Here is a 22,651-nt window from a genome sequence, read left to right on the forward strand (position 1 = left end):
GCCACTGTTGGCACCTGGGTGCTGAGTGTGTGGAGGGGTGGATCCCCCCCTCTCCCCCCCCCCCCCCCCGAGTGGCCGCTTGTTGGGGGTCCTGGCGCTGTACCTCCTGAATGGAGTGTCTGATTTCGCACCTTGGTACGGCGTGAGTGGCAGATCGGTGGTTCCCACGCGCAGCTGCACTACGGAGCATGTCCTCCTCCAGAACACGGAAAACGAAGGCTCCAACCGACTTTTTTGGCAGAGCTCTCCCTGGGGCGGTGACGACCGTGCCTACGATGTCGTCCCTGCGACCCATCACAGGGGCGGGCAGCGAACCCATCATTAAAGCCTTTCTGGAGTCTCTCTAACACACTACGAGCGGACATCCAGGCGGTCAAGACGGAATTGACGGCCAAGCTCAAGGAAATGCGCAGAGATGTGGATAGCGTGGGGGAAAGAGTGGCCACGTTGGAGGAACGGCACGATGTGACCACAACCGATGTCACCGTGCTACAACAGGAGATAATCCGCCTTCAGGACCAACACTTGGACATTCAAACACACCTGGAGGACCTAGAGAATAGGTCTCGGAGACATCAGAATACGCGGGGTTAAGCCCACGGAGGACACCATGGACCTCTTTGCGTTCACAGAAGGCCTCTTTCGCCACATCCTTACAGCACCCGATGATATGGTTATCGTGCTAGACAGAGCACACCGGGTGGGCCCCCCACGTGCGCCTAACGTCCCGCCAGCAGACATCCTGGTGTGCCTTCAGGATTTTAAGGTTAAGGAGGCAATCCTCACCAAAGCGAGATCTCTACACCCTATCTCTTACAAGGGACATAGCCCAGTTCTCTATCAGCACCTTGCCCTGATCCCTTTGCAGCGCCGGCGGCAATTCCGCCCTGTGACGGAGCATTTGTGACAGAAGGGTATTCAATACGCCTGGGGCCACCCATTCCGGCTCATATTTCGCCTTGACGGCAAGCAACATCAACTACACTCCCTTGTGGACTCGTCGCCTCTTGGGACTGGCACTCCCGGGTGAAGAAGATGACGTTCGGGGCAACACACCGGGGGCCTACGCCGCTGCCGTAGACTGTTTCGGAAGCCGGACAAGGAGGACATTGACAAGAATCAGAGGGACGCTCTGGCTCTAGCATCAGAGGCACCTGGCGGGGGAGAATCAGTTGGCTGAAGGATAGCAGGCTCCCCGTTGGACCCGGCTGTGGCCTCTTGGCAGCAGCGGATGGTGGGAGGGGCCGTGATCCCCTCTGTTGGTCGCAATCCGTGCCCACGACGACGACATCCTGGTTGGTCCAGGACGGCGGACAATGTTTTTGGATATTTTCATCTTCACTGTTTTTTCCCTTCCTACTGCCTGTGCCTTTCTGGGGTTTCTGTTTTGGGTGGGGACTCCCTCGTCCACCTTTTTCTTTAGTTTTTGACCCTGTCCTTCCTCAGTGTCATAGGTCCCAGCGCTCCCCCCAACATACCACTTTGAGATGACACCAGCTCCCCTTACTATTCTCATGCTTAATGTTCGAGGCCTGAACAACCCGATTAAGAGACGCTCGGTCATTAACTACCTGGAGAGTTTCAAAGCTGACATATGCTTGCTCCAGGAGACCCATCTCCTTTTTAAAGATCACCATAGGCTAAAATTTCGGGCCTTCCCAATTCAATTGTTCTCCTCTAACATCTCCAAAATCGCGGGAGTGGCCATCTTGGTTTCCCGCCTTTTCCAGGGCAAGGTTCTTCAGAAGACGGCCGAGATAAAGGGCTGACTGTTTTCCTATCAGTTCTCCCTGGGTGGGATGACGTTTGTTGTGGGATCCGTCTATGCCCCAAATGAGGGGCAACTTAAGTTCCTCATGCAGGCTCTGAGTGAGGCAGCTGCCACATCAGATCGCTACTTGTTAGTGGGCGGGGACCTCAACATTGTCTTTGATAATGCCCTAGATCGGTCCTGTCAGAGAACTCACCAGGCGGGGGTACTTTCCACACAGGGTCAAGCTCTGCTTCAAGAGTTGGGGTTGATTGATCTTTGGCGCCACTTCCACCCACATACCCGCAACTACACACATTTCTCAGGTGCACACAAGGCATATGCGCGACTCTACTATTTCCTCTGCTCTTCCACACTTAAGGTCCATGTCTCCAGCACGGAGATCCTCACAGCTTCTCTCTCAGATCATTCACTGGTCCTGGCTTCCTTCTCGCTCCCGACTTTGACCCGGCCCCAGCGACACTGGCGCTTGCGAGATACGTTGCTGCAGCGCGCCCCAGTGGTGAAACAAGTCAGAAAGGCAATCGCAGATTTCTTGGTGCACAACGCCAATACCGATACCACATCAGCTACGCAGTGGGGTGCTTTGAAAGCAGTCTTGAGAGGGGTCTTTATAGCCGTATCGGCTGCTGATAATGCAGACAGGGAACGGAAGCACGCCGAACTCACGAAAAGAGTCTGTGAACTGGAACAGATGCACCAGCGTATGGGAGCCTCCCGCGCCCAGCGCCAGTTATGCACGGAACGTAAGCAGCTAGCGGCTCTGGACCAGGACAGGGCAGAGTACGCTGCCCTTAGACTTCGCCATTCATATTATGTAGGGGGGGACAGATGTGGTCGTCTTTTGGCAAATAAACTGAGAAAGGCCAGGCACAGGCAGGGGATCCGAGGATACTTCCATTGCGGAGACATACCGGGGTTAATACGCCGGCCTCTATGCTGGGGACACCTTGGATAACGGAGATAGCGCTAACTATATAGCTCAGGCCCGCCTGCCCTCGCTGACGCAGTCCCAGGCTGCGTACCTGGACCGCGAGATCCAGAAGGAGGAAGTTGTGTCTGCACTTTCTAGGCTAAAGTTGGGTAAATCCCCGGGCTGAGACGGCTATATAGCTGCCTTCTACAAGACCTTCTGTGCTCAGTTGGCGCCGCTCCTGGCGACCCTATACAATACCTTCGATAAAGATGGAGCTATCCCCCAGGACATGCTTGAGGCGGCCATCGTGGTTATTCCCAAACCAGGGAAGGACGCGACGACCTGTGGGGCAAATCGACCCATTTCCCTCTTGAACATAGATCTAAAGCTAAATACCAGCATTATAGCGTCTCGTCTTGGCCCGTATATGACCCAGTTGGTTGATCCTAACCAGGCAGGCTTCATCCCACAATGACAAACTAGCAACAATACTATACGCATCCTTCACTTGATTGAGCAGTCGTCTCGCTCCCGGAAGGAATGTATGCTCCTGACAATTGATGCTCAGAAGGCCTTTGACAGGGTGCACTGGCCCTACCTTGAACTGGTTCTATTGGCGGCTGGCTTTGGAGAGAAGCTGAGGACCAGGATCCTGAACTGTTACCACTCCCCGTGGGCGACAGTTCGTGTTAATGACCACACATCCTCTCGGTTCACCATAGAGAGAGGCACGAGACAAGGGTGTTCACTGTCACCCCTCCTCTTCGCACTCTATATGGAAACCTTGGCACTTAGAATTAGGCAACATCCCCTTATCACAGGCGTGAAATTTGGGGGGGGGACACTCACACGGTCAGTCTGTATGCTGACGATATACTCCTCTCCCTCACTAGCCCGAATGTGGCTATGCGCGCCCTCTCTGTGGAGCTGCACCAATTTGCACTGGGGTCGGGGTTTAAGATGAATATGGATAAATCCATAGCCCTTGGCATATCCCTGCCATCAGCTACTGTCACCCATCTACAGGAGGAACACAGGGTTATATGGGCCACAAAGGCGATCCCTTATTTAGGGATCCAACTGTGCCCTACCATTCCTGCTACAGCGGATATCAACTACTACGACCTGCGTAAACTGATCCGTACGACTCTCAATAACTGGCAGCGCCACGCCATGTCCTGCATGGCCGAATTGCAGCCTTAAAGATGCCTATCCTCCCTCAAGTCTTGTACTTCTTTCAGACCCTCCACCTCAGGCCCCCTTTAGGTTGGATCCAGAAACCGCAGGCGGATTTATCGCGCTTTATATGGCATGGCCGCAAACCCAGTTTCCGAAACCAGGAGGCCGCCATAACAGGGAGGGGTGGGAGTCCCTGATCTCCAGTTATATTTTGACGCGGCTCAACTCAGATATCTAGTGGAGTGGTACCGCCCCGAATCAGCTAAACACTGGCTCTTTCAGGATCAGGCGTGCCCTTTTTACAGCGTCAACGCAGACCTTCAAATCTCTATGCCTCCTATATCACGAGTACCGTCTTAGAATCTTGGGACCGCACAAATGTCTCTGCACACCTTACCACGTTCCCGTCCCCCCTTACGCCGCTATTCGATAGCCCTGACTTCCACCCCGGCGCGACAACTTCTGCCTTTACCACGTGGCGCTCCTCACCATGTAGGGCGGTGGGCCACCTTTTCGATTTAGCAGGCATTATTCCCTTTTCACGATTCAAGGAGCACTATGTCATAACGGAACAGGAACGCCTGCCTTATCTGTTAGACATTGGGTGGGTGCTGCAACCTGCGATTAGGCCACAGCGACTGTTGACAACATTCGAAAAATGGCTCATAACGCGCACCTCTGATAAAAAGCTTATCTCGGATACTTATAAGATGCTGCTGACCCCTACTGAACATACATACAGTGCAGGTCGTTCCAGATGGGAAAGGGACCTGGGTAGGACTCTAGGTCAGAAAGAGTGGGAAGGGATATATTATAGAGCTAGACACACATGGGCGTACCACATGGGCCTCACTGAGACACTTACTAAAGTCCCCACATAATGGTATTACACCCCCGAGCGCATTAATCACTTTGACAAAGGTAAAAGCGACTGCTGCTGGAGGGGCTGCGGGGAGGCGGGCACGCTGGAACACATCCTCTGGAGCTGCCAGGCCATACAGGCCTACTGGACTCAGGTCTTGGATATGGTAGACATGCACCTTGATACACAGATCCCCCGATTTCCATCATATGTTCTGTTAGGCCTCCCCAACCCACTGATCTATCCTCTTATATCACGTAGGGCCGCCTGATTGGCATTGTGCTGGGAGCAGCGACCCAGAATATACTAGCAGACTGGCGCTTCACCCAGCCCCCGACACAAACCGGATGGCTTCACAGATGGTTGGTCCTGGGTATGGAGAAACTTTCACTGACAATGGTGGGGAGGGGGTCTGAATTTCCAGAGTTGTGGTGACCCTGTCTCACATTGTTAACTACTGAATTCCGGGAGCTGACATGTCCTAGATATCTACATCTTCTCCGTCTTCCCGACACACCTATTCCGGATGTCACATCCCATAAGTCACGTCCAGCGAAACGCTGAAGACACTGTTTCCTTTTTTTATTTTTATTTTGTATTTTCCCCTTTCTTTCTTCCTTTCCTTTTGGTTGTGGTGGACGAGCGGGGGAGGGGAGTGGGAGAGGGAGGGTGTTTCCTAGTTGGGTGGTTTCTGCCTGTCTTCTGTTTGAAGGCCCGCTCCTTGCTATTTGCATTTGGTAATACTTCTCATAGCGCCCGGCTGGGCTTGCAAGCACTGTTATGGAGCAGGACGCCTGTGTTCCCCTTTTTTTTGTCTTGAAACTAATAAAGAGATTTAAACCATAAAGAGGAGATCAGAACAAATGTCACAGAATATTTTACTCTCAATTCTGGTTCAGTGGAACCCGAAGCCTCGCTGTGGGAAGCATTTAAGGTTGTGATTAGAGGGAAATGCATAGCATGACAGGCGGATGTACTTAAAGCCCTCAGGGGCACTATAGCAGACCTAGAGGAACAAATAAGGGAGCTAGAAGGCCAATGTTATGATAAGACTGACCCCGCCACGGCTGCGAGTCTAAAGGAGAAGCTCCTGGAATTTGCAGAAGAGACGCAAAGGACGGTCACATTTTTAGGTAAGTATGCAGAGGCACAACGATATGGCGAGGGAGACAGACCGGGCCGCACGCTGGCGGGTATAGTTCGCCAATTCAAAACTAGTTCCTTTATCCACGAGATAAAGAGGGCTAGCGCGGACACCATAAAGGGCCAATCGGGGGTTTTCAACGAGTTTTATTCATTTTACTCTGCTTTATACACAGCCACGCAGGCATCAATCCCAGAGGGCATGCAAGATTTTTTAGATTCTATAGCCCTGGTGTGGTTCAATAATACACACAGTGTCTACATGGACCTCCCCATCACTGTAGAGGATGTTGCACAGGTAATTAAGAGTCTGCCGCTAAATAAAGCCCCAGGACCGGACGGCCTCACAACCGCCTTTTACAAAACATATGCCGAGGAACTAGCTCCAAGATTGCTCGCTGTATACGATGAGGCATTGGAGGCGGGAATTATTCCACTGTCCATGCGAGAAGCGGTAATTATGACACTGCTGAAGCCAGACAAAGAGGAAACTGAGGTAGACTCATATAGGCCATTATCCCTGATTAAAGTGGACGTTAAAATATATGCTAAACTACTACCGATCCGACTTCAGCCACTACTTCTAATGATTTCCCTCCCAGATCAGTCAGGGTTTATACCCGGGAGGTCAACTTGCGTACATTATTTTCAGTGCTGCATTATCTCCATCTGAGTGTTCATGCCGCAGCCATTTTTTTGTAGACACGACAAAAGCGTTTGATTCACTTGAGTGGCCGTACTTGTTTACAATATTAACACGTATAGGATTGAGCCCTCTGTTTATTAGTCAAATTAAACTACTTTATACAAAACCGCTAGCCCGAATAAGAGTTAACGGCTTGGTATCTGAGACATTTCAGATATCACGAGGCACGAGACAGGGTTGCCCGCTGTCACCCTATCTATTCGCTATTGCCATGGAGCCTCTAGCCGTCAGAATCAGACAGCACCATACAGCAAGGGGCATAGGTTTCAGTACCCGCAACCTACTAATATCCCTATATACGGATGACGTGACCTTGTACATCCTGAACCCCGAAGAAAATCTAGATCCAGTACTCCGTGGGTTAATCAAATTCGGAGGCTTATCAGGTATCTCAATAAACTGGGCAAAATCCATAACTTTTCCATTTACTGACGGTACCCCAGTAGTGACATCAGAGTTTCCGTTAAGATGGGAGGCCGAAACACTTAAATATCTGTGGGTGTGGGTGAGCCAAAATCTACAGGAGATCTGGAATTTGAACTTCGGTAGGGTGTATACTTGGCTGGAGAGTAAGGTTGTACTTTAGTCTAAACTGCCACTATCTATTGCAGGGAAGGTGGCGCTGACTGAAATGATTTTACCGAAATTACTATACCTGTTCGTCAATGTGCCGATTGCTCTCACGCAACATTTTTTCAAAACTATACGTTCCCAGTTACTATCCCTGGTGTGGGCGGGTGGACAGGCCAGGGTGTCGTGGGATCTTCTAACGCTCCCATTACAACAGGGCGGTTTGGGCGCCCCGGACATGCAGCTCTATGCACTATGTGCACAAGCCCAGTTCTTCCACTTTTGGGTACACCAGATGCCATACCAACCTCATGTGGCAGTTGAAATTGACGTGGTGGCGTCGATTCCTCTCGAGGTTGCGCTATATTTATTTATTATTTATTTATTTATTATTACAATTTGTAAAGCGCATACGTATGCCCGTGGGCATCTTGGCACTGAGATTTCAGTTAGGAGTTCTGAGGGGTAGCAGCATATCACTAAAAGAGGCAGCATACTCATTACTGGTTGAACAGCCACGTCTTCAACAGTTTACTAAACTGGAGAAGGGATTGACTCGATCTAATTGTTAATGGAAGAGAGTTCCAGAGTCTGGCTGCTGTCACCGTAAAGCGCCTATCTCCCGTCCTGGTGCGAGGTACCGCTAATTGATGCAGCGTCGTCGATCTAAGTTGTCTGGACAGACGGTAGATCGAAAGCTGTTCTTGGAGAAACTTCGGCCCTTGGTTATGGATCGCTTTGAAAGTCAGGCAGAGTGATTTAAATTTAATTCAATTTTTGATTGTTAGCCAATGGTAACTTCTGATTGTTTGACTAATCGGTTTGAATTTAGGGGTCCTGGAGAGTACTCTTGCTGCCGCATTCTGAAGCATTTGTAATTTGGAGATTACCCGGGCTTGCGCATTGGCAAATAAGCCATTACAGTAGTCTAAAGAGGAGAGCACTAATGTGCTCACCACAGTTTTGCCAGCGCTTTTTGAGAGAAATGGGATAATCTTTCTTATAAGTCCAAGTTTATGATGAGCATTGGCCACTGTTTGATTAGCATGTGCCGCAAAATTAAGCTTGTCATCAAACAGAATTCCCAGATTTCAGACCCTTGCGGATGGCGTTGGTAAGGCTCCTAAAGATGGAGGCCACCACACTGATGACCATTGTGGGGAGATCTTCCCAAAGATGACTACCTCCGTCTTCTCGGGTGTTCAACCTGAGGCAGTTGGCATTCATCCAGTCTTTAATTGCTGACATACCTTCTTGGAAATGTGCCGCTAACTGTTCTCTATCATTGTTAATAGCGAGCACCAGCTGGGTATCGTCAGCATAGGCTCATCTGGTAGGATTTAATAACTCTTGCTAAGTCCGATACATAGATGTTAAAAAGTGTCGGACTTGGAGATGAGCCTTGGGGAACTCCACAGGGTAGAGCAAGTTCCGGCGATTTAAATGGTCCCAGCGTTACAGCTTGTGTCCTGCTGGAAAGAAACTAGGCAAGCAGGTCTTTTGCGCTGGATACAATGCCCAGTTTTCCGACACGGTCAATCAAGATGGAATGATTGACCGTGTCAAAAGGGGCCGATAGGTCCAGCATTATAAGAACTGCTGTCCCTGCTGTTACTGCACTGCTATCAGAGGACGCTACGTCCCAGGGAGGATGTGGGCACGGCAAATACCTTGAGATGGGCTTGGCGGGCACTACAGAATAGAGCTAAAGTCCCGGTGCTATATGCCCCATCTATACCGCTAGCACGCAATCCATTGCTGCCCGGCATAGAAGGAGGCGTGAGTAAAGCCCTCGTTAGGGACATGCCATTGCACACCTTTGTAGATTTATACCCAGAAGTCTAATTCAGGCCTCCTCCCACTAGGACTGAGGATCGTGAGGTGACTTTTTCAGAGCAATTTTTATACCACAAATTGAAAGCTGCATGTCGTCCGCTCTGGGCGGGCTTTCCCGAGGCTCCCCTGACATTGCAAGCCTTAGAAAATATTCAGACAACACCCTCCCCACGTAAATTAGTCACACGCCTATACACCAACATGCAAAACACTGCTCCGGTAGTCCAGCCGAATTCCCTGAATCAGTGGAACAGTGAACTCGACACTCCATTAACAGACGAACAGTGGGACTTTTGTTGTCGGCAGCTGACTGAACTCCCCCCAAACTACAGACTACGCCATATTCACTTTAAATTTTTACATAGATATTACAGGACACCGATCAGCCTGTGCCTAAGAGAAGATGACAGGTGTTGGCGCACAAGTTACTACTTGTGTAACGATATATCTGTAAGAGACATTAGTTAGTGATAGATTCCTTACCTTAGAATATCCCCAGGCGTCAGACTGGATCCGGAAAATTTTGCGTAGCAGTACCCTTGCGCGTCAGCAGGCATCGTCTGCGGCTCCGCGTCCGTCGTCGGCGTCGTGGGCGCCGTGATGACGTCGTCGGAGTACTTAGACGCCGCCTCCGCGTGCTGACGTCAGTTCTTAGCCACAGCTTTTCCGCGCCAGAAGCGCAGAGCTATGACAAAAAACCGACACTGGTGCCAAGAAACAATGGCCCTGAAAGGGGATGACCTTAACCCTAGATATCGGTTCGCAGAACGGGGAGGATGGGTGGGTCGGTAAGGAATCTATCACTAACTAATGTCTCTTACAGATATATCGTTACACAAGTAGTAACTTGTGCATCTGAAAGAGACACGTTAGTGATAGATTCCTTACCTTAGAATAGATACCCCAGCAATACCATCCCCGTGGTGGTGGGTCTGCGAACCAATGTTCACACCAGGAAGTCCTGGAGAACCGAGCGGCCAAAGAAACCGTCTCTCCGGACTTGACTGTCCAGGCAGTAGTGCCTAGCAAACGTGTGCAACGAGGCCCACGTAGCTGCCTGGCAAATGTCCTGCAAGGGCACACCTCGGCCCAAGGCAGTTGTAGTGGCCGTGGCTCGAGTGGAATGAGCCCGCAGCCCAACAGGTGGTTCCTTCTTAGCCAAGGAGTAACACGCCTGGATGCACATGATAATCCATCGAGAGATGGTCCTCTTGTGCACCGCTTTCCCTTTCTTAGCGCCCGCGTACCCAACAAAGAGTTGGTCATCCACCCGGAACTGGCGTGTGCGATCCAGATAGAACGAGAGCGCACGTTTTGGGTCCAGACGGTGGAGCCTCTCCTCCTCTCTCGAGGGGTGCGGAGGCGGAAAGAAGGTGGGCAATGTGATGGACTGCCCAATGTGGAAGGCCGTGACTACCTTAGGCAAGAAGGAGGGCCTAGTCCTCAAAACAACCTTGTCCGGATGGACTGAAAGGAAAGGAGGCTTACAAGAGAGGGCCTGGAGCTCACTCACTCTCCTGGCAGAGGTGATAGCTACCAGGAAGGCAGTCTTCAAAGAAAGAAGGCGAAGTGGACAGTTATGAAGTGGCTCAAAGGGAGCGCACATCAGAAATGTAAGAACCAGGTTCAAGTCCCACTGAGGCATCACGAAAGGAACAGGAGGAAAGGTATGAGTGATGCCCTTCAGGAATCTGTTAACAAAAGGGGACTTGAACAAAGAAGGTTGGTCAGGCAGCCTCAGAAAGGCTGAAAGAGCCGAAAGATAGCCCTTAAGAGTGCCCAGAGAGGAGCCCTGCTGGGCAAGAGAAAGAAGGAAGAGAAGAACCTCGGAGAGAGGGGCATTGAGGGGGTCCACAGCCTTTGCTGTGCACCATGCCACAAATCTGTTCCACCTGCAGGCGTATACCGTCTTTGTGGAGGGACGCCTGGCTGCCAGAATGATGTTGCAAACTTCAGGAGGCAAGTCAAATGGCCTCAACTGTCGCCGCTCAATCTCCAAGCATGGAGGTGGAGACTGGACAGGTTCGGGTGGAGGACCGTCCCCTGCTGCTGCGACAGAAGGTCCTCCTGAAGAGGCAGACGAATCGGGGGATCGACTGACATGCTGAGTAGCTCAGGATACCAGTACCTTCGAGCCCAGTCCGGAGCCACAAGGATGACTTGTGCCCGGTCGCGCTTGATCTTCTTCAGCACTCTGGGCAGAAGTGGTATAGGCGGAAAGGCGTACAACAGACCGCAGCTCCACTCGCGACGAAAAGCGTCTCCGAGCGAGTGCCGCCTTGGAAATTCCAACGCGCAGAACTGATGACATTGCGCGTTCTCTTCGGTGGCGAATAGATCTAACCAAGGCTCTCCCCATCGCAGAAAGAGGCCTTGCGCCACGTCCGAGTTCAGACGCCATTCGTGATCCATCGAGCACCGACGGCTGAGTTCGTCCGCCCTGGCGTTCAGAGAACCTGCCAGGTGTTGAACCACCAGAGTCACGCCCTGATGTTCCAGCCATTGCCAGAGACGCAGAGCCTCCTGGCAAAGGGTCCACGACCCCACTCCGCCCTGTTTGTTGCAGTCCCACATGGCGGTAGTGTTGTCGGTGAACACCTGCACTGCGCTCCCTCGGACAGACGGGAGGAATGCTTTCAGTGCCAGACGAATCGCCCGCAGCTCCAACATGTTGATATGGAGCCGGGACTCCGCCGGAGACCAGAGTCCTCTGATCTCTGCCTCTCCCAAGTGGCCTCCCCAGCCCTGGAGGGACGCGTCCGTCACAACTACGTGCTCCGGTTTGGGAAGGGAGAGGGATCTGCCGTTGACCCAATCGCGGTCCGTGAGCCACCACTGCAGCTGTCTCGCAGTGCCCTCTGAGATCAGGACATGGCCGGACAGGTCGCCCCGGTGCTGGGCCCACTGAAACTTCAGGTCCCACTGCAGAGCCCGCATCCGCCACCGTGCGTGATGTACCAGAAGGATGCAGGAGGCCATCAGCCCCAGAAGCCGCAGCGTCAACCTGACCGAAACCCGGGATAACGGCCGAAAGACCGGAATCAGAGCCTGTATATCCCGGACCCGCTGTTCGGGCGGGTAAACCCGAAACTGCGCCGAGTCGAGAACCGCTCCGATGAAAAGGAGCTTCTGAGAAGGACACAGGTGTGACTTCGGCACATTGATGGAAAATCCCCGCCCTGTGCAGGAGATCCGCCGTAGTCTGGAGGTGGTTGACGACTGCCTGGGGCGAGCACGCCTTCAACAACCAGTCGTCTAGGTAGGGGAAGACTGAAACCCCTAACCTGCGCAGGTGAGCTGCGACCACCGCCATCACCTTCGTGAACACCCGTGGGGCGCTGGTAAGGCCGAAGGGGAGCACGGTAAACTGAAAGTGCTCGTGGCCTACCGTGAACCGCAGGTAACGCCGGTGGGCCGGCAGGACGGGGATGTGGAAATATGCATCCTGCAAGTCCAACGCTACCATCCAGTCTCCTGGGTCTAGGGCAGCCAAGACCTGAGCCAGGGTCAGCATTTTGAACTTCTCCTTCCGGAGGAAGCCATTGACGTTCCTCAGATCCAAGATAGAGCGTAGGCCCCCTTTGCCCTCTTGGGTACCAGGAAGTAGTGGGAGTAGCAACCACGTCCTACTTCTGGCCCAGGAACGCGCTCGATGGCCCCCTTGGCCAAGAGGGCCGAAACTTCCTCCTGCAGGAGCCGCAAATGATCCCCCGATACGCGGTGGTGTTGCGGTGGCATGGCTTGAGGGGTCGTCTCGAAGGGGAGGGAGTAGCCCCTTCGGACGATCTGCAGCACCCACCTGTCCGAAGTGACTGTGCGCCAGTGAGAGTGGTGATGGCGAACCCTGCCCCCACTGGCGTCACATGGGCCGAAAAGCACGGACTAGGAGGGTTTAGAGGCGGATGCTGCGGGGGCAGGTGTGGACTGGCTCCGCTTGCCTCCCCGACCGCCTCCACGGCGGTTTCCACGGCCGACGCCGCGCTGGACGACAGTTTGCGGCGAGTGGCTGGCGGCACGCGTGGGGACGCCCCTTCCGTGGCCACGAAAGGAGCGAAAGGCACCCACTTGCTGGGGCGGGGCCGAGAGGCCCAAGGACTTGGCCGTAGCCCTGGAGTCCTTAAAGCGCTCAAGCGTGTGGTCTGCCTTGTCGCCAAAGAGGCGACGGCCATCGAACGGCATGTCCATGAGGGTATTCTGGACATCAGCCGAGAAGTTGGCGGATCTGAGCCAGGCGTGGTGTCGAATCGCCACCGTCGTAGCCATCGCTCTGCCCAGCGAATCAGTCGTGTCCAGTCTGCACCTGATCGAATATTTTGCTGCGTCCCGGCCCTCCACCAGGGCTTGGCCGAGTTTGGCCCGTACCTCCAACGGACACTCTGGCAGCAATTCCGCCACCGTTTCCCATATAGAATGGGTGTAACGGCCCAAGAGGCATGCGGTGTTGGAAGACCGCAGTCCACAGCTAAGGGACGAGAAGACCTTCTTGCCAAAGGCCTCGTACCTCTTGGATTCCCGATCAGGGGGAGCCGACGGGAAGGCGGTCTGGGAGTTAGAGGCCTGGATAACCAGACTCTCGGGGGTGGGGTGGGTGGACAGGAAATATGGGTCGCCCGGAGCCGGGCGGTGGCGTCTACAGGCGAACCGGTAGCGGGCCTGGACCAAGTGCCCAAAAGAACGTCCGACAAGGCCTCATTAAACGGCAGCATAGGCTCCATGGAGCTTGACTGCGGCTTAAGGACCTCAGTGAGGAGGTTAGTCCTCACGGCCGCGACGGGGAGCTCAAGGCCCAATGCCTTAGCAGCCCTCATCAACACCACACTATATGTGGCGCCCTCCTCCGAAGCCACGGAAGGAGGAGAGACGAATCCAGTGTCTGGAGAGGTGTCCAGGCCACTGGCCTCCCCAAGGTCTCCTGTCCAGTCCATGCTAGACTGACATTCCCTTGTCAGAGGGTCCTCAGACCACTCCCAATCCTCCTCGTCCCCCATCTCCTGAGACTCAGGGTCGTTAGTGAATGAGGATGGTTCATAGGGATAGAAATCCCCGAACGGCGTCGGGATCAGCGCCGACGGGCGCCGTCCCGACGTCGGGACCCATAGAGAGGAGGTATTGGGGACGGCGTCGGCCGGGACCGACGCCGGAGGGGACACCACACGGACCGACCCCGGGGGGGGGGTCGTAAGGTCCACCGGAGATGTTCGATCGCCCGACGAGGGTCGAACGGCACCCTGCGGCGTCGGACCCTAAGGCACCGACGACGCCGGGACCGCCGAACCCTGCGGCGCCGAGCCCGAGGGCAGCGGCAGCGTCGGGATCGTGGAGCCCTGCGGCGCCGACGTCGAAGACGCCGGCGGCGTCGAGGCCGAAGCACCCGACGGCGTCGGGGTTGAACCCGACCCACTAGGGCCCCCAGACGGGTTCGCTGGGCCCGAAGGCGCCGCGGAACCCGTCGGAGAAGAAAGGGACCTCATGGCCATGAGGAAGCGCTCTATCTCCTCCGGCGTCGCGTTCAGCCCAGGGACCGGGGGGTATGGAGCCGAACGCGGCGCCCGCGACTCCTGAGGAGCCGCGTGGGCGGTGTCACCCGAACCCCCGGCCGCATCGCGCGAGCGTCGGGGGGAGTCGGAAGAGCGATGATGTCTCTTCCACTTCTTATGCTTCTTACCTGACGACTTGGACCCGGAGGAGTGGCGCCGACTCCCGGAGCTGTGACGGCTCCGCCCCCGCGACCTGTCCCTCGACCTCCCATGGGACCGGGACCTCACACGGCGCGGGGCCGACTGGCGGATCTCGAGTCGCATGCGGTACCGCTCCCGCCTGGCCTTCCTCGAGAGGGCCCGACAGTCCGAGCAGGCCTCGTCGTCATGGTCGACGCCCAAACACGTCAGACACAGTCGGTGCGGATCCGTAACCGACATGAGTCGTTCGCAATCGCCGCAGTGCTTGAAGCCGGGCATCCCTAACGGCACCGTCGGAGTCGTGAAGACTTCGAAAGAGATCAAAAGATCCAAAAAGTTAGTCAAAAAATGACTAGGGAACTGCTTTTTCCAGATCTGCGCTGGCTGGCGCGGAAAAAAGAAGAACTGACGTCAGCACGCGGAGGCGGCGTCTAAATACTCAGACGACGTCATCACGGCGCCCACGACGCCGACGACGGACGCGGAGCCGCAGACGACGCCTGCCGACGCGCAAGGGTACTGCTACGCGAAATTTTCCGGATCCAGTCTGACGCCTGGGGATATTCTAAGGTAAGGAATCTATCACTAACGTGTCTCTTTCAGATGATGTGGTTATGCACCAGCATCATTCCTGCACATAGCCTGGGATTGCCCGCGGTTGTAAGCGTTTTGGCAGGAGATACTCGAGGCGGTGAATCAGATAGTTGAGAGAACAGATGCTCCATTCCCAATATTGGGCCTACTTGGCCTTGTACGAGACACTCTGCCCAAACAACGCAAGCTGCATGCTCTTCTTTTGCTATATGCAAGGCAGCAGGTAGCTATTCGCTGGGGAAGACAGAGGGTACCCAGGTTCAAAGATTGGTTGTCTGATGTGACATACGGCCATACACAATTTGGAGTATATTGAGATCTTATGCCCCCGACTTCAAGACCAAGGGATATATAGGAGCGCTTTTTAAATTGGGCATGCGATAGAGCCGATTCCCCTGTGCCTGACCCTGAGGCGGTAGTTGGATGATATGTCTGTATGTTAAACTGGACAAGGTCTGAATACGGGTGTGGGGTTGTAATTGAGCAAGCCTTTGTCCAGGAATGTATAGATAGTATATGCTGTTTGACCGCCTCTGACATTCCACGAAGTGTATAATTTATACAAATGTAATGGTTAACACTCCACTCAAAAGGTATGTTACTGCGCTACTGCCTGACCTCCACATGTTGGCTACCGGATGTATAATTCTATAAGTGTAACTGAATTGCTTTGTTTTAAGGTATCCTCTACCTTATGTGAAGACATGCTGACTGGTTGTTGGTTGGAACTTGGTTACTAATGTTTGTAACTGTATATTGCATAAAGTTAATAAAAAAAATAAAAATAAAAAATAATTGTGAGTTTTCATTGTTACATACACAATTGACACTACATTCCGACCAGGGTCTGGCATTTAGCTCTGTGGCTTATAAAGAAGCCATTGGAAGTTAGGGGAAGGAGTACTGCAAGGTCACACCAAATCTTCTTGAGGGAAATTCGGTAGTTGAGAGGAAAAACTGTGACTAAAAGCAATCTTTAACAGCAAGGGTACTGGGTTCAGGTCGCAGTTGGGTCCATCACTTATACGGGGTCCAGAGGGCATTTAATATGCCAAGAACATCCCTGGGTGGTCTGACTGCATATCAAATCCTGTTTGGGGTGAGAATGTGGGTCCCAAACCTCGATAATGTTGGCACAGTGGTAGTAGACACAGCGTTTGACATCAATGAACGTTTGGCTGTTTTACAGGAACTACAAAGCAATGTCCAATTAAAACGTACCATCACTGATGAAGTGAAGGTTGCCCCAGTAAGACCCGGTTTAGCCGCGAAGATTTGGGATCTAGTAGGGGAGAAAATTGAGGGCAACAAATAGTTTGGCCTGTAATAGAGTGCCTGTACCTGTCCTGACTGTAAAAAGTACAAGAACTGCACGTCTTCTGTCCTATGCCAGTCGAAGAGACAAAAGGTTTGTCTTCACTGATCTGATCAAACCACATTGTGTGGCCTATTTTCAACAGTAAGCCATGCGAGCACCTGGGTTGCAGTCGCTCTCCTCTTGCTACCCCGCAGGAAGTTTGGAGGGAAGTTGATACCTAAAGAAGATTTCGCTATACAACGAGAAAAACAACAATGAAGTATTGCTTCTCCCTGTTGCACTAACAATCACTGTACAATCAACTAGTACAGAAACGTAAATTTCAACAACGCGAACACAATAGGATCTATGTCAATATACCACAGATTGCGTCATTTACAGGTTCTACAAAACTACAAAACCTGCTGAGCTGCCAAAAATAGACCGAACAGCATCTGGCTACTTTGTAGACTGTGACGACTTCTCATCAGATTTATATGAACCTGAGATACCTCTGCCGCCTCTCCCTTTCAAGCTACAAGGGCTTGCTCTCTATTTTTTGCTGAAATAGACATACTTTGTTACTCCTTAGTTACACCTTTGGATTACAATTAGATTACTATACCTTGCCCTCTGGATTGGTTTGGTGACTGTCTTTTTCCTACTTCTAAATGGACATTATCTCCCAGAATGCTCTGCAGTACAACTTGTGGACTTCGTATTGAAACCACATGCATCATCACACCATGACCAAAGAGACTTGTCCCTAATGAACATTCCAGTGTTTCCAATTCCTGAAGGAGTAGTGTTGGACAGGGTATCGCATGATGTGTATGGTCCTTCTGAACTTTCCAAAAATCCGTATTTGTTTAAAATTTCTTTGAATTATATCATCAAAGCTAGTACTATTTCTGATGATTGGGACATTGATACCTTGCATAATTTGCTAGAAGATCTTAGAGCAATCAATTGTGTTTTCTTCGGATGAACTGTCCGATGGTACATCTAATTACGGTAATTTGTTCTGTTATCAACATTATGATCACCACTTTGTGCATATAGCAGGTATCCCACATGTCATTTATAATTGTACCCAACAACAAAAGGTAGTTCAATAACATTTGCACAGAAGTTTGCTTATTTTTCTGGTTTCAACACATCAGACCCTGTCATATATTTTTACAGGCTAGCACCAACATCTACAAAGAAAAATATGCTTACAAACACCAAGCTGATATACTCTGCTTCTTTTCTTTACCAGCTGTCTGTATAGGGTTTTGACTTTAGGAAAGACACAATAGATACAAAGTCTGTTGGGGGATGAAAGATTGGCAGTTTCAGGGAACAGTCCTTGTTAAGAGCATGTCTAAATGCCACACCAAATGATTTTCCTGAAGAAAACTGTGCAACTAACATCATATCTTGGAATAACCAACACGAGGGACTTCAACTCACCACAAATTCCCACATTTTCAAGTTTTGACATTTGGCAGGACTACACACGCTATTGTGAGGATACACTAAATGCCATGCTAAGCAACAGCTCCTGCATCAGACCCCAATTGGAAGGGGTGGTTGATTTGGCCTGCAGACATTAATGGGCGAGAGTCCAGATTTCTGGGTAGCGCTGAAGTGCTTCAGATCAATAGACTTGACCAACGATATGTCCAATCTGAACACTCAGGGGTGGTGACATCAAACAGTTTTGGTAAGTTGTGCCTCGGTTGGCTAAGGACCTCAACATTGTCTCAGGTGAAACAACACTTCTCCTAACTACCTGGTGATCTAGATCCCAATTATTTCTAGTTGGGTTCACAGAACCCACGTCAAAAGCGCTTTTTATATACAACATACAATGAACTATTGGAAGTTTCTCATCAGGAAGCTGCTGAAAGGCTACGCAAGATTGATAGGGTCAATTTAGAAAATGTCTGGCAGTGGTTGTCAATGGAATGACTATGTTATCCTCCAGGAAATATTAGCTGGGCAACACAGTATCTTCTGCGCTTGATATAATGCAGCAAGTCATGTACATAGACAGTCACAACTTCAGTCCATTGTATTGTTAAGTTGGATGCTTCAAACCTTATGTTCTGGTCACGTGTTGTGGCGTTATATTAACTACACCAATCAGTTTACTTCATACGATCTCATAAACACAGATATTAATGTTACGGCAAGATGCAAAGTATACCATGTTGCACATTGAAAAATTAGACCAATTACCTTTCACTGTTGCTAAGACAACATTCATGGATTGGATAATCCATGGATTTATTACTCTACAAGTCACGACATTCCGGTTCCAATATTGTCTACAACATCGCCAGGTAGGCAGATATGAAGCGTTAGGGGAAGGATCTGTGCATGAATACTGGGAATTACCTTTCAAGTTTAGACGCAGGAATGGGGACAGAGATTTTTTTCTCAGCAGTTCCACCTCTGAGAATGCTTTAAGACGGTCCTCAGTATGCAAGGACATTTTACTTCACAGGGGTTGTAATGTGTTGGTTGTAAACTTGTCCTGTTATCTGAAGGCTCCAGGGCTGCAGTGATTAGTCTAATTTTCAGGTTACTCTCTAATGTGAGTTATTTGATACTTAACGATTGAGACTGTTGTGGAATGGAACCAGGCATCGCTTATCTGGTGATGGTTAATTCCATAGTCACTTGTTGCACACAAGTATTGTTCCCACCTGCCCATACAGTTAGGAATGCCACACTGTGGCCTTCAATAAATGTTAACAAAATACGCTTTGATTATCTGAGAAAACTGAAAGGCATGCTTTTTCATAAGGATGTGGCCTTAACATCCGCCAAAGAGAGGTTTGATCTCCAGGTTGTGAGGTCCTCGTCTCACATACATACATTAGTTCATACTAACTTTCCACTGCATTTTGAGGAGCAGGACCACCATATCTTTAATATGTCAGATACAAAAGGAGTAGCACTCTATTTTTCATATATTGGCTCTGGACTGGTTAGCACCTTTCAGACAGTTTTCTGAGTAATTCCATCATTCATACACTCCGTGCTGGGAAGAGTTTTCGGAGGTCTTCCGCTTGTCCTGCTACTTGTGGCTGGGATTCTTATTAAAATGTTTCTGCTTCGCAATGGATGTCTCGTTCAAAACAGAATGGAGACAGACCTGCCTGTGCTGCAATACTGTGAGCGCATGATACACTGCTTTAGCACACCTCAGCTTTGAGTACTGAATGAGCATTGGTTCTTATTGTTCAGGCCTTCATGGTCTCACTACGTAAAACCTGTCTTCTGCTGTGCAGTCATGAATGTGTACTGGATTTCTGCCTCAGATTACACTTGGTTGTGCCACTGGACATTGAGGTGCTGATGAACCCTTTAAAGGCCCAGGGGTATAGTTATCCCCAGCGTATTCCATTGCTGCTGAAAGCATTCTTCAAGCAACTCTTGGATGCCTTGGCTCCTAGCGAGTTGGATATTGGCTCTGAGGTACGCTTACAAGACGTAGTTTCTCCCTCAGCAGCTGCTCAAGGGACTGGATGGAACCATCTTTGCTCTGTAAACCTGTTTCAAGATGTGCCTCTGGGAACGTCATCCGCAGCTGCTGGCAACAGCGATGTTTCGACTACCACTCGGAACACAAACAATTGACTATTCCGTTCGGTGGGAACCATGTGGCCTGCTTTTTTAAAAACAATATAAAAAAAGATGAATTTCTTCTCTATTACTGTACTTCTAGGTACCTTGGCTTTCTGCTTGCTTGGTATTTCAAACTGTATGACCCTTATAAGGATTTCTTTTATTTAAAAATAGCTTTTAGGTGATTTTAGAGTTGTTTTTAGATTTGATAGATTATTTAAATTCTATATGACCTGCTGTTTTTTCATAGCTTTTAGGTATGAGGTGTTATGTGCCTGAGTAAGGCCCACGTAGCAATGCTGCACATTTTCTCATATTGTCCTCTTTCACTAACATTTTACGGTGACCTTTTGCACATATTTCTGTGTGTGGCAATGTTGGCTTAGTTTTTCTGAAACTGCTTTGCTTACACATTTTGCTTTGCACAACATTATCATGATGCTTCAAACACGGAGTACAAGGCCTTGGCGCATGCTGTACAATGTTGTTCTAACTTCATCCATGGGGCGACAAGGCTACCTGCAAACCCATAACAATGCTAATCTAGATATACATCGCAAGGATGTTTTTTTTAAATTAGAAATAAAGAAGCATTTCCAGTGGTTAGCCAGAGGAGACATTGAGAGGTCCCTGCATGCGGAGGCTTCGCCAAGCAGCTGCCCAACGTCTTCGTGAGGGGTGTCCAGTTGTTGACCAAGACAGGGTCCTACTTTCTGTCCTGTCAGGTAATGGGGTTGGATCATCCTACGGGGGATTCATGGCCATACACACTCACACACCCTAGATGCACATAGAGTAGATTGCATAGTAGGAGTACGCCTTGTTTTATATGCCTGCATACATACACGGTTCTTAGCACCATGGTGGAACTATACCTGCTATTTACTATTTTGGTGCTTTTAATCACTTTCCTATGCTTCTGTCTGATTATCGCAGCACATGTATTCTATACATGAGTAACGTTGGTTCAATAAATATATTGAAGAAAGTCCCATTGTGTATTCTCCGTATATTTCTCTGAGAAAAGGAGTGCATGAGTAACTGAGTGAAAGGGTACTTGATCTGTTACCACGATCCCTGAGGGGTCAGGGTTGTCTTGTTCAGTGGTTGCCAGATACCATTCGCTCCCCATCTAGGTTAAGGGGACTTATGGTGCCAATGTGAGTTAGCTGGTCTCTAGGCCAACATATACCTCAGGGATGCATGGAATTAGTCTAGGCACCTCACAGAAAGTTTGTTGTCCACAAACATGCAGATCCTACTGATTAGTGGGAACTACGCAGCACAATCCCCTTTTAATTCCCCACCCACGCTCCCTCCCTCTCTCCCAAGATCTCTTCAAGTGCCTTTTTTATGATTTGTTTCTTTAGAATCTAAAATGTCAATGAACAAATCACAGGACTGTTCATCTCCTCAAATTGAAATGCCACATGAAATGTCCAATGTACCCTTCAAGCTCACACCAATCAACTACTGCGACAGCCAGAGAATACCCAAGAAACATCTATATGATGCAGCTGCAGCATGCCACTTTCTCTTATCACCACTTCTCACTTTTACCTTCAACACTTACCTTACTCCCTCATATCTACACACATATCTACTGGGATGATCAACACTAGACTTTTTTGTGACACTGTAAGCAATCTACACACTCCTTTTCCAATTACCATATTTATGTCCATATCAGAGTGTGGTTTCCCTCACTTTACACCCTCCCCTCATTTTTTCCGGTCAGTAAAATGCTTGATACACTCCTGCCCTCTCCACCTGGGATAACATGTCCCCTTTTACCAAACTATTTAGCATCTCGCTAATACAACTTGAGCTTACCTTATCACCAGTCTGGTAATTTCACTGTAATCACACTTTGTAGGCATTTATGATCCTCCTGAGACAGATCTTAGTCACCTTAATGGCCTGTAAGATGACTACTGAATGAGAGGCGCTAGGGGGGCGCACAGCGGGATGGCTGCCTGAACGATAGCTCCGCCGGGCAGACACTGTCCATGCGTGTTTAAATATATTTAACGGATGCTGATGTCCAGAACAAGCACAAATTCGGTGATGGGAAACGGTCGTGCACCATCGGGAGACAAAATGCAGCCCTATTAGTGCCGGACGCAGGTGAAAATGGAGGAGCAACACTGGGAACCGGACCGGAGGGCAAGATGGCGGCGCCCATCGGAATGATGTTCGATTCGAAATGCGGGGCACATTGAAGGCGAATCTGGCGCCTGACCTAGGATCCAACACAGCGCTGCGACACACGGTTGGTGACGATAATGCATCAGACGGCTTAAGTAAGTGGCGCAATTTATAAACATACTGTGGATCACTGGCTGGTGAAGTGCAACCTCGCATAGCAAAATGGCGGCGCCCACGAAATAGCGCTCTTGTACTGCCAAAACACACGTATTGAAATGCAGACAGCTGCTGAGGCTCTTACAAGGACTAAATTACACAAGGCAGCAGCGA

The 22,651-nt window shown here is 50.4% G+C and overlaps 1 protein-coding gene across 4 annotated transcripts in view; it reads right to left on the reverse strand.

The window, feature by feature from the left end:
- The window catches only part of USP47 (ubiquitin specific peptidase 47), a 1,494,847-nt gene that overhangs the window by 858,072 nt on the left and 614,124 nt on the right, over nucleotides 1-22,651 (reverse strand). The window lies entirely within an intron of this gene.

The sequence above is a fragment of the Lissotriton vulgaris genome, chromosome 2_1, assembly GCF_964263255.1.
Source record: "Lissotriton vulgaris chromosome 2_1, aLisVul1.2, whole genome shotgun sequence".
Classification (NCBI taxonomy): domain Eukaryota; kingdom Metazoa; phylum Chordata; class Amphibia; order Caudata; family Salamandridae; genus Lissotriton; species Lissotriton vulgaris.